Source organism: Dermacentor albipictus, chromosome 2, assembly GCF_038994185.2.
Source record: "Dermacentor albipictus isolate Rhodes 1998 colony chromosome 2, USDA_Dalb.pri_finalv2, whole genome shotgun sequence".
In the NCBI taxonomy this organism is placed as follows: Eukaryota; Metazoa; Arthropoda; class Arachnida; order Ixodida; family Ixodidae; genus Dermacentor; species Dermacentor albipictus.
The window spans coordinates 59,367,930-59,385,768 of NC_091822.1; the positions used below are offsets into that span (position 1 = coordinate 59,367,930).

At 42.3% G+C, this 17,839-nt stretch overlaps 1 long non-coding RNA gene across 1 annotated transcript; it reads left to right on the forward strand.

Moving 5' to 3' along the window:
- Positions 1 to 1,816: 1,816 nt before the first annotated feature.
- On the forward strand, positions 1,817 to 8,741 carry LOC139055424 (uncharacterized). The gene is made up of 3 exons (XR_011511743.1): positions 1,817 to 1,991; positions 3,807 to 3,968; positions 8,646 to 8,741. It is a non-coding gene; the product is annotated as an uncharacterized lncRNA (long non-coding RNA).
- The last annotated feature ends 9,098 nt before the right edge of the window (positions 8,742 to 17,839 follow it).

The window sequence follows — 17,839 nt, forward strand, 5'->3', positions numbered from 1 at the left end:
CTCTCCTTATGTTTTGTGGCACTTCAAACTGCGGCGAGCTAAACCACTGGGCAGCAATACTGGAATCGCTACTGCGTGTGGAGCTGTCTTCAAACACACACAAGGAATACATCATTGCTTTTTTAGCACAAAACAACGGACACAAGAAAGACGACAGAACAAGGCGCTACTCTCAACTGACATCACTTTATTGCGTCCCTCCTTTGTAGACAGCAGAATCTAGAATTACATGTGCTGTGAACACCATGTGCAGGAACCACCAACATCTGATCAAAAAAGCACACTCACGCGACAGAATAAAAAAAACACATATTGAGCACTGTACAAGGTTAAAGAAAGCACACTAATGCACTGTGACCCCAATGACTGTATGAAGAAAACTTCCGATAACTCTCTGGCGGTGGTATCACGGCTCTTTTTCAAAATCGTACTATCACGAAACATTGCGAACCTAAGCGATCCATACCAACAGGCACAGGTTCCCATTTGGCTCAACATTGTAAAATATGGAAGTGCAAAGCCATGTTTTGTGCAAGTAATGTACTACGATTTTGAAAAAGTTCTGTGATACCACCGCCCGAGAGTTATCGGAAGCTTTCTTCATACAGTCATTGGGGTCACAGTGCATTAGTGTGCCTTCTTTAACCTTGCGCAGTGCTCAATATGGTTTTTTGGATCCCGTCGCATGAGTACGCTCTTGTGATTGGTTGTTGGTGGTCTCTGCACATGGTGCTCACTGCGCTTGTTCTTCTAGATTCTATTTATAAAGGAGCGACGCAATAAAGTGATGTCAGTTGAGTGTAGCACCTTGTGCCGGTCGTCTTTCTTGTGTCCATTGTTTTGCGTTTAACAAAGTATTTATGGATTCACACCAACTAGCCCGCCAACACATTGTGTTGCGGGCACTTCTGAAGTACTGTCTGTCCAATAACCTTGGTGGCATGGAAGCGCCGTCCACTTCTATGCGTTGCTTTCTGTTTCATTGTGGCATCACATCACATTATAATCATAATGTGTGTGTACTTTTTCCAAGAGACCCATATTCCTACCTTTTTGTTATATTTGCTGTCGCATTATTTATGTGCAAATGACCAGTGCTCCAAGCTCCATTTTATCGCAAAGTAAACTACTGGTACCTAAACAGTTCTGTATATCAGAAAACCAAAGCTGAACTGCCGCACAGTACCAAGCGGCAGCCTTAGTGCAGTGTCAAATAGTCAGATTTTATTGGTCATGCAGAGGTGCACAGGATAGCTCTTTATTACTTGCTGAATAATTAGGCTGTGTGAAAACTGAGTATTTATGTAGCTTCAACCACATGCTATTGGCCATTGCTCCTGCCCTCATCAAATGTGGAAGATTATCACGGCATTTCCTATTCTCTTTTTCCTTATTACAGTGGGATTACTGCATGCGTAAGTAGGAAACGGATCACATAGGCAATCAAAAGCCAACAATGTGTAAGCTTGGAACATTGTACAGTTTGATGACCCAGAGTAAGCAGAAATACACCATAAATGATTGACAATTAACTTTTACTTGACACAGAGCAAGAGCATACAGTAAGCATACTGTATGCTCATACGGTGTCACCTCAATTTAAATTTTAGTGTAGCTTTACAGTGTACGCTTCTATTGCATTCTGTCAGAGGAATGGTAATATTTCGCATGTATAGCAACTAGACTGTCTATATACAGTAGTAAAAATGTGTTAACTGTATTTTTAATGATTTGATAGAATGTGTAGAACAATAAAGCCATACAATCAACGCACAGTGATGTGACTTTCTCTGCACATGTTGCAGGTTAAAAAAAAGTAGGGTGGAAGCTGTTGCCAAGGTTCCGACCAGAAAAGACAGCCAGTATAAAAGGGTCCCCGCCACTGATCTCTACTACAGGGGATGAACAGCACATCGAGCGCCCTCGACTAAAGCCGGCCTTGTCCCGGAAGTTGGTGCTTCACAACTTTGCGGCACCACTTTGTTGCATGGGTGTGTGGCATTTCTTCCCCTAACATGCCTCCCTGATGCGCCATAAACTACCCAAGCAGTGTTTCGAGGTGTCCAGAATTTTTCCATTGTAGTGTCTACAGTGTCGCTAACATAAGTGGCGTGCAATGGAAACACTGGTAAATCAGAAAAAACTTCATATAAGAGAACACTATCATATACGGGTTCAGATTGTCATAAAAGCGCTTGCCAGACATGTAGAGACCTCCTAAAATGTGAAAAACCACGAAGAAAAGTTTTTCGGCAGCAATATTATCTGATCACACGCACTAGTTAGTCCACCATATGCCCTGCTTCCAGGACAAGCGACTGCATGACAAAGCATTTCCACTGGCTACACCTGCATCCGGTGCGGTGTGCTGCATCCAGCGAAACATGTTAGAAATCAGTGGTGCACAGTGTTTTCTGTCCCCTTTCTCGACGCCTACTGAACACATGTTAAACTGTTTCCAAAGCAGAAAAAGAGAGGGAAAGGGCTCTGAACACATTGCATTTTAAAGTGGCTGGTACTGGGTAACGCAAGTACTGTGGCATAATAGATTTGCACCAGGCAACCTGGGCGCCCAAAAAGGCTGCTGTTTACTTGCAAATGGCCAACGTATTGCGAGCATGTTGAAGTTCTTTTTTTATTCTCATCGCTTATTTAGCTAGTGGAGACAGCTTTCACAACTGAAGAAGCCTTGGAAGCATGAGACATTTCACAAAACCAGCTTCAATATATCGTGTCTGCATCACAATTTCGTGGCTGCATGAGTGAACCCTCTGGTTAACATGTAAGAGAGTTCATGATGTTTGCCATGCATTATCCACTTTATTTACAGGTCAACCCTATCTTGTTATTTAAGCTGATGTTGCATTTAGAGAAATTATGGCCGAGAGCCAGCTTTTGATAATACAGATTGAGCTTGACAGATTAAACGCCAGAACAAGTCGTTGAGGATTTCTGATCAAGAATCTTCAAAGGCCAGTTCATTTAGTGGTGTTAATATTCTGCTCGAAGTTGTTGATTGTTACGTTCATATGGTGCCCAAGCATTGCGGTAACAACTTCACTTGGAGTACATAGCAAGGGTGTATTCAATGTAAGCTGCTGGTTTTTTTTTCTGTGTTTTCAAAAACTGGTTTCTTGTTCAATTTAAATTTTCAAATTTTGCATTGTTTATTAGGTGTTGTGTCCTGTTTCCTTTTCCTGCAGCTTCTTAGTTAAACATCTGAATAGGGAACACAACTTGACCTTTTGCTTGATTGTCTAGATTGCATGCCCTCGATGGAAAACAATTTCACTTCAAAACTGCTTGTACCATACTGAAAGAATAACTTGAAGCAGCCATGGCCACCAATAACACGCAAGAGATGATTATGAAAATTTTAATATTGTTTTTTGATCTACAGAGTGGCTTAACTATCATGCACCAAGATTTAGAAATATGTAAATGCGATGTAACTAGACAAAATGAAGGTAATGTTTGCCATCGCTTGAAGATACTCTGATTATTTTGTGCATTCTGCCTAATTACATAATTCTTAATTAGTTATTAAATATCTCAAATAATTAAATGAAATGTGTCAATCAAAAGTTGTAGAGCAATATGAAAGCCTCCTGATACACTTTTTTGTTACTGTTACTCATTGTGTGCTACATAAAAGTGTTTTTCCAAGGAATAAGCCTTCGAATACACATAAAGTGTCTTGAGTGGCCAGTCATGTGTCAGTTTTGTGGTGCAAAGACATGAATACAACTTAAATGGGTTCTTTTAAGAAAAAGACTTAGCTCAGCAAATTATCTTTCTTTGTGCAGCCTGTGGAGACAAGGTTTCTTAGACATGGCCATGGCCCTCAAGGAAGATGCCGAGGCCACAGGCAGTTCCTCCAGTGACCGTGAAAAGGTCCCCTGGGGCACAAGTCTGGTTTGGCACCCCCACCTTTCTCCTGCAGCTTTTCTGTCTACTTAGCTAACCAGGTGGGTCAATGATGGCAAAGGGAAAAAAGAATCAACAGCATCAAACACAGAACTTGATCAAGCTCAATGCATTTTTGGTGTGAAGTTTTTCCCTTATCATTTATCAAAAAACGGGTAATGGTCTTCATACGGACACCTCTTTCCCACAGAGAATTAGCAGTAAAAAAACAGCTTATGAAGGCTTGAATATTAGCTAGGATGATGTGGCATAGATAGGATAATGATTATGAATGTTTCTAATGAAGGTAGTGGTAGTAGAGTGAATAATCAGAGTTTACATATACATTAAAAGACATTTCGTTCCAATGCCAGAATTTTAAATCATCCCAAATAATTCTTGTGTTTGATAGTCTATGCACATTGAGTGGCAGTGCTTCTTGATGCTTGCTTCTTGCTGACATCATTCTTATGCTGCATAATTCACCTGTTATAAGTTCCCTATTTCTCCCGTTCAAGCAACTTTACATTCATCATAAGAAACCTCGTAGATGAGTTCCAGAAACTTGCTGATGAGATTAGGGGGCGGCGTGTACTCCAGGCTTAGATATGCATTCAAGAGCCTCATATCTTGCAAATGTTAGAAATACTCCTGCTAAGCAAGTTCTTGGTGTCATACAAGATTATTTGCAAATACGAATTTGCCTAAATTTAGAAAACAGTCAATCTAAAACATGTCAAGCGATATCGCTGACGATACACACACATTCCAACTGAACTAAATACAAATAAATATAGCACCAAATGCAGAATCATTGGCATGATGCCATTCTTTCAATGGAATAAAATCTGTCCTGCGTTGTAAATCTGGAATCCTTTATAATCCAGACTACTAAATACTTATGAGGGTTGTGACGTAAAATATGCATGTATTTATTCCTCGTTTCTTTACGTTAAGACCCGATAATGCTTAAACAGCAGTGAAAGAACTGAGATCACTGTACCTAATACTTTCTGTTGCTCCAGAAATCTGTTTCTCTGCCGATCGCAGCATTCGACACTAACAAGAAGGCACATAACACTTAGGTTGGTGCTATTCACTTTGATTGTTTGGGAACGAAACCCATAATGTACATGTTATGGCCCTACGTGTCATTACGTTTTAACAACAAAAAGTTAGGGGGTTTGCATTTCGCAAAACTGCATGGGGGTTTTTACTGTGTGCGATTAAAATTAGGAACCTTCCCAGCTCATACTAAATGCATTCTCCAAAGCTTTAGGTTATACAGGTGCACTACTTTACACAGATCACACTCTTTTCCCTCGTCACGGCCCACACTCTTAGGCAGAGCTACACCCTTTGAAGTGCCCCTTCTTCCACACAACGATAATTGTCATCTGCCTTTATGCATTTCCTTTCTTTAACGCTGCAAGCCCTGTGCTTTCCAGTAACGAACGGCATGCGCGTTATCAGCATGATAGCATTCCCGACAGCAAAGTAGCGGGCGTGGCGTTTTCAAAAAAGGAAACGCATCAAGGCAGATAACGATTATTGTTGTGTGGCAGAAGGGACACTCCAAAGGGTGTAACTTTGCCTAAGAGTGCAGGTGGTGATTCAGATTCTTCAAAGGTGTTTCATTGTATGAGATGGCACATCGCGCTTCACTTATTTGCAGAATATTGCATTCCAATTGTGTCATATGAGATAAATCCATTAGAGAGCTTTAGCTTGCCCCAAATTTATTACAGCTGTGTACTGGTAAACTGGCCGCAGCTTGCAGTGCTTGTGGAAAAACAATTGTAACTGCCATATTATATGTAACTGCTAGTGCACAGGCATCGGCAGCAGCAATGGTTAGGGTACACTTGTTTCTTCTATTCTAGGGTATGCATCCTCCACCAGAAAGTAGTTTTTTTCGTCTTCCTCTTCTACCATATTGGAATGTGAAATGGGGTGCAATTTGTAAGGTATACAGTCGCCGACCGATTTTCCGGACTCCAAAAATTCGGACATGCCCGATTCTTCGGTCAGCTTCGCGGCACCGCCATTCTCCCCATAGACCATAATGTATAACAACTGCCGAAAGTTCGGACACCTTGCAACCTCTCGTCTGATTTTGCGGACACTCCTTGAGCCAACTCGATCGAGAGCACTATGCACCGACTCTGACCGGCGCATGGTTCGACTTGCTGAACGCCATTTTTGTTTTGAACGGAGCCTCCTTGCTGCCCCACGAAGTGGCGCTACTTGAAATCCCCGCTCATCATCATCGTTTGTACTAGTTCGATAGAGTGGCTCTACAGCAGTTCCGGTTTCAGCTTAGTAAGCCATGTCAAGACAATCCAGCAGCTGATTTGTTTCTTCGCGCACGACGCTGCGAGCAGGCCGCGTTTTTCGTTTGTGCGACTGGTGTCGGCAGGGTGGTGTTTGCTTTGTGCGCTGTGTCGAGGTTTCGGTGATCCAACGCGGCATACGGAAACATCCCATCAAGTGTCTAATGGCGCCGACAGTGCGCGCACAGACTGCGCTGGGGAATGCCGGCAAGCGGGTGCCGGGAGGCCTACGATTTGTCGCCTTACGATGTGCTCCCTACTGACGCGGAAAATGTTCTGCCGAGACCTGCGCACTAGTTGCATTGCGACTCCGGACACCGTCTCATTTGACAGTTTCACATACCGACACTGCTGTACTGACGTGCGCAGAACTCGACGACGGCGAGATCATTCGTCAGATTTCTGCTGCACCGCTGGACGATTACTCTTGAGTCGGAAGATGAACGCACCATGTGCTACGCTGCCGTCGCATGCGGAGCGTGTACAAGCAGTGACTGCTTTCAGCCACCTATAGTGATCGTACGACGCTCTCCGAGATCAGGCTTATCTGATTGCGTGTAAACGGAACGGCGTGCAACGGCGCATTCACGATTTCTTCAAGCCTACTGCCGAGCCCGAATAAGTGCGTGGAAATAAAGGCTTTCATTTTTTTTCTTAATCTGCTTTTCGGACACCTGTTTATTCGGACATTTTCGCAGTCCCCGTGAGGTCCGAATAAACGGTCGGCGACTGTACTCTTGCACAAACTTCATGAGCATTTATTCTTGTCTGTGCCACTGATCATTGTTGCTACCACTGTAAAAACAGGGTGCCTGTTTACAGCAGTAAGGATAATGAATAATCGACTAATTTTTAGCAATTTTCAACAAATTTAGCACTCTTTGCTTTCCACTACGGTGTTTTTCAACCTCTAATGTTAGCACAAGGTTTGACTGCAGGATGTCATTTTGTGTGAAAGAGTGCACTTGTGCGCATAACACCTCATCGTAAAGATTCTGCTGCACAGAATGTCATTAGCTTTCGTATGCATTGGTCACTATCTCACAAACCGGTTGCTTCTTTGTTAGTTGGAATGTAGCATTTATGTAAAGCACATTTGATGTTCTAACAAAAAGCATTGTGCCCTCTTATCCCCTAATTCTCCTCACTTGATGCCTAGTCTTGTAATAGCATGGTTGACACCATGAGAGTCAGTGTGGTGAATAATTGTGTCTGGTGGGGTAGGTGGTGTACGTTAACTTTTAAGCAACTTTTCCAGACGACTTGAATCAATATTGTGGAATGCTGGTTTTTCAATCACTGTTACCAAGTTTCACTTTGGTTGTGGCAACAAGTATAATGTAGTTCGCTAGCATTCCTGCCAACACATATAATGTGCAGGTATCTGTGTTGAAAAAAAGACCAGCTAATGGTTTGCCAAGAGCTAAGGTCCATTTAGGCCATTAAATTTTGAACTTACACCGGTGGAAATAACTGGTGAATGAAAGCACACCCAGAACTGGCCATAATATTTTCTTCTATATAACACTGCTGAAACTTTGAACTGCATTTGAACTGGCTTGTTTAAAAAATGACCCATTTCCTTGTTCAAGTAAGACAAAGGTTCCACAGGAAGACAGAAACTTGAAGCTGTCAACAGCAGCATGAATATAAACAGCGCTCGACGTTTTGCAATCTTGCACCTGGTTATATTATCCATCCCATTTTTTTTCCACAGGCTGTTCTTTACTGTTTTATGGTCATACCCAGTTTAATTTTAATGTCCCTATTTTTTAATGTTTGGTTAATATATCTTTTCTTCATCGGCTTTCAACCAAATATATATTGATCTGGTTAAGATCACTTGCAGTGATCTTAACCAGATGCATCTTGATACAAAATTTATTTTCCTTAACTCTTAGTTTTCCTTTTCCAAAAGTGCAAACTGTTTATCTTGATACCTATTTTGTCTTCTGGGAAGATTAGGTCTACTGGATTAATGACTGCTTACATGGGTACATCGTTTTCTGTTTTGGTCACCCCTACTCTTGGCAAGCACTGACAGCATCGCTCATACCCGCTCCATCACAATCACCACTGCTAAGCACACCCTTCCTTCCTTTATTTTAACACTTTGGCTTCTCTTGACCTATTATATGCACCAGTTACTAATCCCCCAATGAGGCTAGGGGCCAGTGAGATATGCAAAATCCAAAACAACACAGCCAAGGAAAACATTTGCTACCCTAATGACAAGCACCTATGTCGAAATGTTGGCTACAGCAACATCCCTTGTTCCAACAATGTTGATCTACTTACATGTTTTTCTAACACCGAAGTTACTGCTTTGTCGTGTTCTGTGATTATACTTTTTTGCCGCTTTCTTTAAGATGGATGTTCAAGAATACTATTTGTTTCTCCTAACAGCAGCAAGTTTATCCTTGCAAGCGTTTGGAGTCAAGAACAACTTTCACCAGGAAGAAGTGCGAGACGAGTGATTGAAGAAAATAAAGTTGCTTCTGTGATCTAAGAACTTGAGGACTGAAATGTTGCACCTTTTTGTATATATGCTATGCAGTGCATTCATATCACAACCCAGGCGGCACGTCAGGTTGGGCCAACGTTGGAAACATATTGGCACTTCTTGGCCCAATGATGGCCTAAGATTAACAGCGTGGTTCCAATATTGGCAGTGCCATTCTGGTTCCTGGCCCAATGTTGGCCTAAGGTTAACAGCGTGGCGCCAATATTGGCTGTGCCATTCTGATAGAGATCCAATGTTGGCCCACTTTACACAGTAAGTAAACAATATTGGCTGTGCCATTCTGATAGAGATCCAATGTTGGCCCACTTTACACAGTCAGTAAACAATATTGGCTGTGCCATTCTGATAGAGATCCAATGTTGGCCCACTTTGCACAGTAAGTAAACAATATTGGCTGTGCCATTCTGATAGAGATCCAATGTTGGTCCACTTTACACAGTCAGTAAACAATATTGGCACTGCCGTTCAACAAGGCGGGAATTATTGGACCGACTTTGGTATGGATTTGCCAATATGGGTTAGTAGTTGGCTTTCTTTGGAGGACATTGGCCCGTAATAAGCTAATTTTCGCCTTGTCGGCTTTTAGTGCTCTACGACTTGCTGAGATTGAACAACGTGTTTTGAAAACTAACGCACTGATCACAGGCACACTGCGCAGGAACCAAAAATATGTTCTCCCATGTCAACTCCATGAATGGTACACCGCCATTATTGCACTTCTCCTTTACCGAAATGTGTCCCCTAAAGAGAAAAGCCAGTGTACCACGCAGCAAGCAGGGGAAGTCGCATAAATTTAGCCACTGCTTTATTGATCGTGAATAAGAACTTGAGCTTTCCATAAGAAGCAACGGTATTGCGAATTTGCCTGCGCATTGTATTTTTTGCATGTACGCTCCGCGGCTTTAGTGGGTCAGGATTCTGAGGAGAATCGAGAATTACAGTGCCTCAGAGCTGATGAAACCGTTTTATATTGCATCGAGATGGAGCGCATATGCATTAGTGAACCTATTGTTTGTTTGTTTAGCATGCATGGCATGTTGCGGCGACATCATGCTCCTATTCTAATATATTTGTTTGTTCGTGCATGCGTAGTAAGCTCCTTGTATGAATGCCCCTGACAGAAAAAAAATTAATTGCACGTTTTGGCATTTGCGTGTCAACAACCTCTTGTCTTTGCCTTAAGTAGGCACGGCGCATTCCGGATTTTTTTTTTCGGCCTAGCTTTCCATCCTTCAGCCCCCCCTTGCCTCTCCTTCACGCACCCAGGTGAGCCTGGTCAATGCTGTCAGTAAAGCGTTCAGACAGCCATAAGCTGCTGTGTCGAATTGGGTGCTCTCGGAAGCATGGGGGAAAGCGGCGGGGTCACTATTGTCCTCCTTGTCGCCCTCCATCGCTGCCACCCCAAAACCCGTTCGGGCTAGGTCTAGCGGGGGAAAGTGGCGTTTACGCCGTATTCTTCGTTCACCCTTTCCTTTCACTCTTTCTTTCTACGTGTCGCTAGCACGCCGACTGGGTGCAACACCACCTGAGTGCTTGCCGTCCGTTCTTGCCAGCGCACTCCTCTCGTAAAAAATGCTCGCTTGCTGTCGTCATTCCTACTGAGAAGCCTACATCTTGAAATACGCAGCAATGTGGCCACGAATTTTTGTGAGTGTTAGAATTAATATAGGCGAAACAACAATTAGAAATGAAGTCGGCGCTCGTGGGCACCGTCTTCGATGTGGGATGAACTCAGATACAAAGAAGCATGGATCATACAATGGTGAGTGCATTTGTTTTGCGCATGTTATAAGGTTTATCAGAAGCAATATCACCCAAGCTATATCACCCAAGCAATATCACGCGGTATATATATTACTGAAACAGGCCTGGCTAATGTAGAATGCCTGTAATTAAATAGCTCTTTTTATTTGCAGCCTTCGAATAGTGCCTGGAGTAGAACCACGTGTAAATCTCTGTGAATTTCACCCAAATTCCAGGACTAAGATTTTATCAAGCCACGCGTGCGGCCTGATCCTGCTAGTGATACCGAGGAACCACGCTTCTTCTCACTGGTATAGGTCAAGCATCATTTCCAGCTGACAGTATTTCTTTCTTTTCGAATAAATGCTTCTTTTACTAGTGTTTCTTGACGGAACTTCTCGGTTTCCACATTAAAAATTTCGCACGAAGGCCGCATTGTGTCTACACTGTCTGAAACTAGGCTTTTTGTGCTGCAGCAGGTTTTGCTGCAATTTTTAATTTTAAAGTGCTACGCTGACTAAGTGTGAGCTGTAAACAAAGTGGACTGCGCAATTTATGTCTGTTCTAAGTGTTACGTTACATCTTGTACAAGGTATGCCATATATGTCGAAATATTAGGAAGTGTTACTTGACAAATCTCTTGCAAGAAAGTTTCTTGATTCACCCCTTCGAACTCTCTGCTCATACTTATAATATTGTTGCAGTATGGCGATTTTTCAAATGAAAACTCTCCATCATACATTTGTCATACCAACATCTCTGACATTGTTTCTTTTCATTTTACAGTGCAAACATTTCCTCCAAGTAATGGTGAAGTCGCTATCGGATATGGTGGCAATATCAACGAAACCACCGCGTTATCGTGGTCCTCGGGGGCCTGATAAGCCTGCTGTCATCCAAGCACTGACAAACCTGCCTACCGACGTCAGCTCCATGCCCTGAAGCCCCTGGCCAGCCCACCGTCCTCGGCACCTTGCCCAATTCCTATCCTGAGGGCAGTGCCTGTAAATAAACTGTTTGAAGATAATCGAGCGTCACCCATCTAGGTCCACGGAAAATGCCTGTTTCTGAAAATTTATTCGCAAATAAACTGTCATAAACGTCAATTTCAGTATTCTTTTATTATTATTTGCAGTCATATATGACTTCTGCTTCTTGACATCTTTTTGTCGAGCTTTCCTAGCTACTATTGAGGAAGAGAGTAAGGGGATAATTGCTACAAAAAATGCCACTAGCAAAATGTTTGCGGTAAGAATATGTGCGTGCTCTAAAGCCAGCATATCTAGAATAGTTCGGGAGAACATTCATTTGGGCTAGATGGTGCATACTTGAATTAGGAAGGAACAGCGCCAACTAAGACGAACACAAGAGGGGAGAACGACACAGGACGTTCGTTCGTTCTCCCCTCTTGTGATCGTCTTAGTTGGCGCTGTTCCTTCCTAATTCAAATATCTAGAATATTCGTCATGCAAAGGGCATTGGCTCAACGCTGGCATTAATATTGGTAACGATATGGCTCAACACTGGTCCTACGCTGGTAGCACGATGGCTGCTGCATTGGCATAACATTGGCCCAATCTTGGCTTTAACGCTGGTCCTACGATGGCTGCTGCATTGGCATAACATTGGTCCAATCTTGGCTTTAAGGCTGGTCCTACGCTGGCAGCACGATGGCTGCTGCATTGGCATAACATTGGCCCAATCTTGGCTTTAACGCTGGTCCTACGATGGCTGCTGCATTGGCATAACATTGGTCCAATCTTGGCTTTAACGCTGGTCCTACGCTGGCAGCACAATGGCTGCTGCATTGGCATAACATTGGTCCAATCTTGGCTTGAACGCTGGGCCAACATTGGATTGGGTTGCACTTTGCCAATATGCCAACATTGGTCCAACATTGGTACCAATTTCTGCCAGCATTGGGCCATGGTTGGACCAATGCTGGTGTGCTGCCTGGGAAAGTGCAAAGGGTTTTATCTCTGCAGCCATGTCACTGTGTTGGCAAGACAATTTTCTCAATGGTGATCTGCTGCTTTGACTATGAGCTGCCTTCATGACATTTGCATTAAAGGAGATGTACTATCGTGGACAAAAGTACCCTGGAAGTGCGAGTGATGACCAAATTGCATTTCTGCTCAAGACCGCTGAAAACAGTGGGTCACGAATGCACATTCTGAACGCAGATGGTGGCACGGCTGATCCCAGCAAATAGCACTCCAATAAAATTCGGTCGACTCTCGCACGTCCTGGGCAATTTTGTCCCCGATGGCACATTCTTCGAATAATGGATATGCTCTGCAAGATGAAATACGGGAAGCACCTGTACTTTAACGGATATAGTACAGATTTAGCATACGGAGTCTTTCGTTTTCTGAATACGGCAAGCACCTGTATTTTAACGGTTATAGTACAGATTCAGCATACAGTGTGTTCCGTTTTCTGAATACGAGAAGCACCGTACTTTAACGGTCATAGTACAGATTCAGAATACAGTCTTCCGTTTTCTAGATACAGAAGCACTCGTATCTTGTATTACGGTCTCTCTTTTACAGTTGTCCGTTCTACGGAAATGACCGTTCTTAATTTACGTTCCGTTTCTGAATACGAGAAGCACCGTACTTTAACGGTCATAGTACAGATTCAGAATACAGTCTTCCGTTTTCTAGATACAGAAGCACTCGTATCTTGTATTACGGTCTCTCTTTTACAGTTGTCCGTTCTACGGAAATGACCGTTCTTAATTTACGGAAGAGTGTTCGGTCACAAATTACCAGCAAATTTTCTGTAAAGTAAGGAAAATTTTTTTACAGTGTATGCAAAGGGCGAAAGCAGCTGGGGAGGATCAGGTAACAGCAGATTTATTGAAGCATAGTGGGCACTTTGTTCTAGAAAAACTGGCTACCCTGTATACGCAATGCCTCATGACCTCGAGCGCACGGGAATCTTGGAAGAACCCCAACATAATCCTAATCCATAAGAAAGGGGACGCCAAAGACTTGAAAAGTTTAGACCGATCAGCTTACTGTCCGCTGCCTACACAATATTTACTAAGGTAATTGCAAATAGAATCAGGAACACCTTTGACTTCCGTCAACCAAAAGACCAGGCAGGATTCCGTAAAGGCTACTCAACAATAGACCATATTTACACTATCAATCAGGTGACAGAGAAATGTGCGGAATAAACCCAACCCTTATATATAGCTTTCCTTGAGTACGAGAAAGCGTTTTATTTAGTCGAAACCTCAGCAGTCATGGAGGCATTACGGAATCAGGGTGTAGACGATCCGTATGTAAAAATACTGAAAGATATATATATAGCTGCTCCACAGCCACCGTAGTCCTCCATTAAGAAAGCAAAAAATCCTAATACAGAAAAGTGTAAGGCGGGGAGATACGATCTCTCCAATGCTATTCACAGCATGTTTACAGGAGGTATTCAGAGACCTGGATTGGGAATAATTGGGGATCAGAGTTAATGGAGAATACCTTAGTGACTTGCGATTTGCTGATGATATTACCTTGCTTAGTAACTCAGGGGACCAACTGCAATACATGCTCACTGACGTGGAGAGGCAAAGCAGAAGGTTGTGTCTGAAGATTAATCTGCAGAAAACTAAAGTAATGTTTAACAGCCTTCGAAGAGAGCAGCAGTTTACGATAGGTAGCGAGGCACTAGAAGTGGTAAGGGAATAGATCTACTTAGGACAGGTAGTGACTAAGGATCCGGGTCATGAGACTGAAATGATTAGAAGAAAAGAATGGGCTGGGGCGCGTTTGGCAGGCATTCTCAGATCATGAACAGCAGATTGCCATTATCCCTCAAGAGGAAAGTGTATGAGAGCTGTGTTTTACCAGTAGTCAAGTAAAGGGCAAAAACCTGGAGGCTTACGATAAGGGTTCTACTTAAATTGAGGACGACGCAACGAGCTATGAAAAGAAGAATGATGGGTGTAACGTTAAGGGATAAGAACAGAGCAGATTGGCTTAGGGAACAAACGCAAGTTAATGACATCTTAGTTGAAATCAAGAAAAAGAAATGGGCATGGGCAGGACATGTAATGAGGAGGGGAGATAACCGATGGTCATTAAGTGTTACGGACGGGATTCCAAGGGAAGAGAAGCATAGCAGGGGGCGACAGAAAGTAAGGTGGGCGGATGAGATTAAGAAGTTTGCAGCGGCGACATGGCCACAATTAGTACATGACCGGGGTAGTTGGAGAAGTATGGGAGAGGCCTTTTCCTTGCTGTGGGCGTAACCAGGCTGCTGATGATGATGGCCTTACCTACCCTATCGGCCTAAATGGCTGCGCAATCTTATGTTTCTAAGCAGGAAATGCCATAAGAATACGCAGATATGCAAGACTATCACGGATTGTTGCTTTTATAAGGTGGTACTTAATCAAGAATGAATGATTTGCAAAGTCATAAAATCTTTTCAATCCAGAAAAACGAAGTTCAGGCAAATGCATGTACTAACCATCTTTCCTGTACTGGCTGAACCCAGGTGCTCGTACCTTCCGTAGACTCTACACACTAAGAAAAAAAAGAGTACCTCTTACTCTTTTTGGAGAGTCTGGACTCGCCACGTATACGACACACTTTGTGGGAGACACCCGAACTCTCTTTCGGCAGAGAGTCCCGAGACTATCTGTGCTCAATACAAGGTGTTTGCGTGACTCCGCACACAATAGTCATGCACACTCTGTTGTAATAGTCGCCTATACCCTCTCAAAAGGGTTACAAGACTAGTGCTCAGGGAGTCCGTTAACAATTCTAAATGAGTCGAACGACTCAAGATAAAGGGTGACATGACCACTGCTGAAGGATTCGGGTAACTATTCTTGATGAGTCTGATAACTCCAGCAGTGTGTCAAGTTACCCTTTGTGCATGGTGCAGGACTCTTGTAAATGGAGTAAAATAACTAATCCATGTAAGTCGTTTGACTCTCAGATGGCAGTGTCGAGCTGCTTTTCAAAATGTGTCACCAACTTTTGCTGTAAGTACACACGACTACAGCTAGCTCTCAAGATGGCTACTGTGAAAAGACAACATATAAGAAAGAACCCATAGCAAACTTGCCAAAAAGGACGTGGCAGGTTAGCAACAAAAAGTTAACATTTCATCACCCTTTGTTGTCTTCTGGAAAATTCAAATGTATTAGTCAGCACAGAATCACCATGAAAGCAAGACAGTTCTCATTACTATTAAACTGGAATCAATAGCCAACCAAGCAAAACAGTCTTAAATAAACATCCAATATGTAGCCTGCAGGTGCATATGCATGACACTGCAATGCAACTCAGAACCATTATGAGACCCAAAAATATTATGTAACTCATGTGGAAGTTCAATTCAGCACTGCACAGGTCTCTAATGTCAAAACATTTATAAGTTAAACCTATTTCACTGTTCTTCGAGACGTGTTTTTATTTAGAACTTACCATTTAACATTTTAAGCAAGTAAGCTACACATGACAAATAAAGAAGGCCGCACTTATGTACAAAGGAGATCCAGATAATCAAGTGCAATAAAAACAATATTCCAACTTAGATTCCATAATCTATGCGTTATACTATGCTTGCTGAAAACAACTGGTTGGCAATTGATAATCCAATCTAACAGTAAGAACAGCTGTCTTACCTTATGGTACTCTTTCTTGTTGGCACGTATCCCCCACAACTTGTGCGTGTTAGCGTCAGTTGAAAATTGATCTGAAAAATACCACATTAAAAAGTTGTGCATCAATTTTATTGTCATACAACATGCAATAGTGTATAAAAGCTTCACAACAGATAATATTACAGAAATAAATAGAGCAAAATTTATACTAATTGTTTATTTATGTTGACAAACATACTTTTCAAGACGAAGTATAATAGCTGACAGACAATTTCGCAGATTGCAATAACCACTAATACAAAACTTGCCATAATGCAAACACGCTGACAAAATATGTAGCACAGGTAGCTGTATTTTGTTACGGCAAAGATAGCACATGAATAATGAGGACAAGGGAGGTAGCAGAACACATAAACTATACCCAGCTGCATGCATGCAGCTGTAACAATACACATGGTGCACCAAGATCCAAAAGAAACAAAGAGGAAGATGTGAGGAAGGCTTCTTTTACTCATCACAAGCTATCCTGTAAGAGCAGACAGATTATGCACTGGCTGTAATGTACCCTCAGCACATACGTAAATGAGTTCCATTAGGTGCCACATTTACAAATCACTCATACAATGTTCTTGTGATTGTCCTTATTCCGATTTTTAACTTGGAAAGCATGACTGAGTTATGTAATGCTTCCCTACGGCTTCGCACATATGCAGAAAGAAGTGTTTGTATAAACACGGGAGATCATGGAAGGATGACTGACACATACTTCTTTTAATTCTTTTGTCTTGGTCTTTATGATTATCTACCACAGTAGTCTTTTGTAGAGTGAAACACATTCAGATAATACACTGTGGGCAACAAAGTGTGAATACCTGTTCTTGATTTCTACCTTTCTCAAGTGTCCCGCTAAGGTAAGATTGGTGCAAAAAATTGTCTTCCCAATGTATGCGTTCCCACGAAACAGGAGCAGATGATAAGCCACATTAATGGTGCGTGAAATAAAACATCTGTTCTTAACTTACCACTGCCATTCCAATCTGGTGCGATTTTCTGCTTTGTTGTGTACTCTAGCACAGGTGCTACGCAGTTCACTTGGTGCCCAAAGCAACTCTCACACTATAGCAGGATGTCAATTTTGTTTTTCAAATTCTAAGCGAAACTCAGGTTATGGGGGACAATTGTAAACTTATAGTTTTGCTTTGTATCTTCATAATGTTGTAGAGCAGGGTAGAAAGCAAGAACAGATATTTATAATTTCGTTTCCTATTGTGCATTGCATGGATATGTTTCAATGAATGATAAAACTACTTGTTAGATAAGAGAATTAACTTCGAAGTCTACCATATCAGTAACTGGAAATTTTATGTGTAATTGAAATTTTGTGATTCCCAGTGATGAAGAAACAGTTTTGACAAAATGTGCCAAGGCAACTAAGTCACTCATGCTCACAAAGGAAACAAAATAAAAACCAAGATTGCAATAAGTTCCAACTTGCAACCTAAAGTGAGACACCTCACATGACTGACTTATGTATTTACTGAGCATAATTTACATCTAGCGCATAATCTGCTTGTACAAGATGACGAACAATTAGTTACTGTTGCTTTCTCTCTGGGGCATTTGGCTCTTCTGAACACATGCACATTGTGTGGCAAAGCTGCGTGGATGTAGCTGGGCACAGCTGTTATTCAGCATCAGTCTGTTTTTATG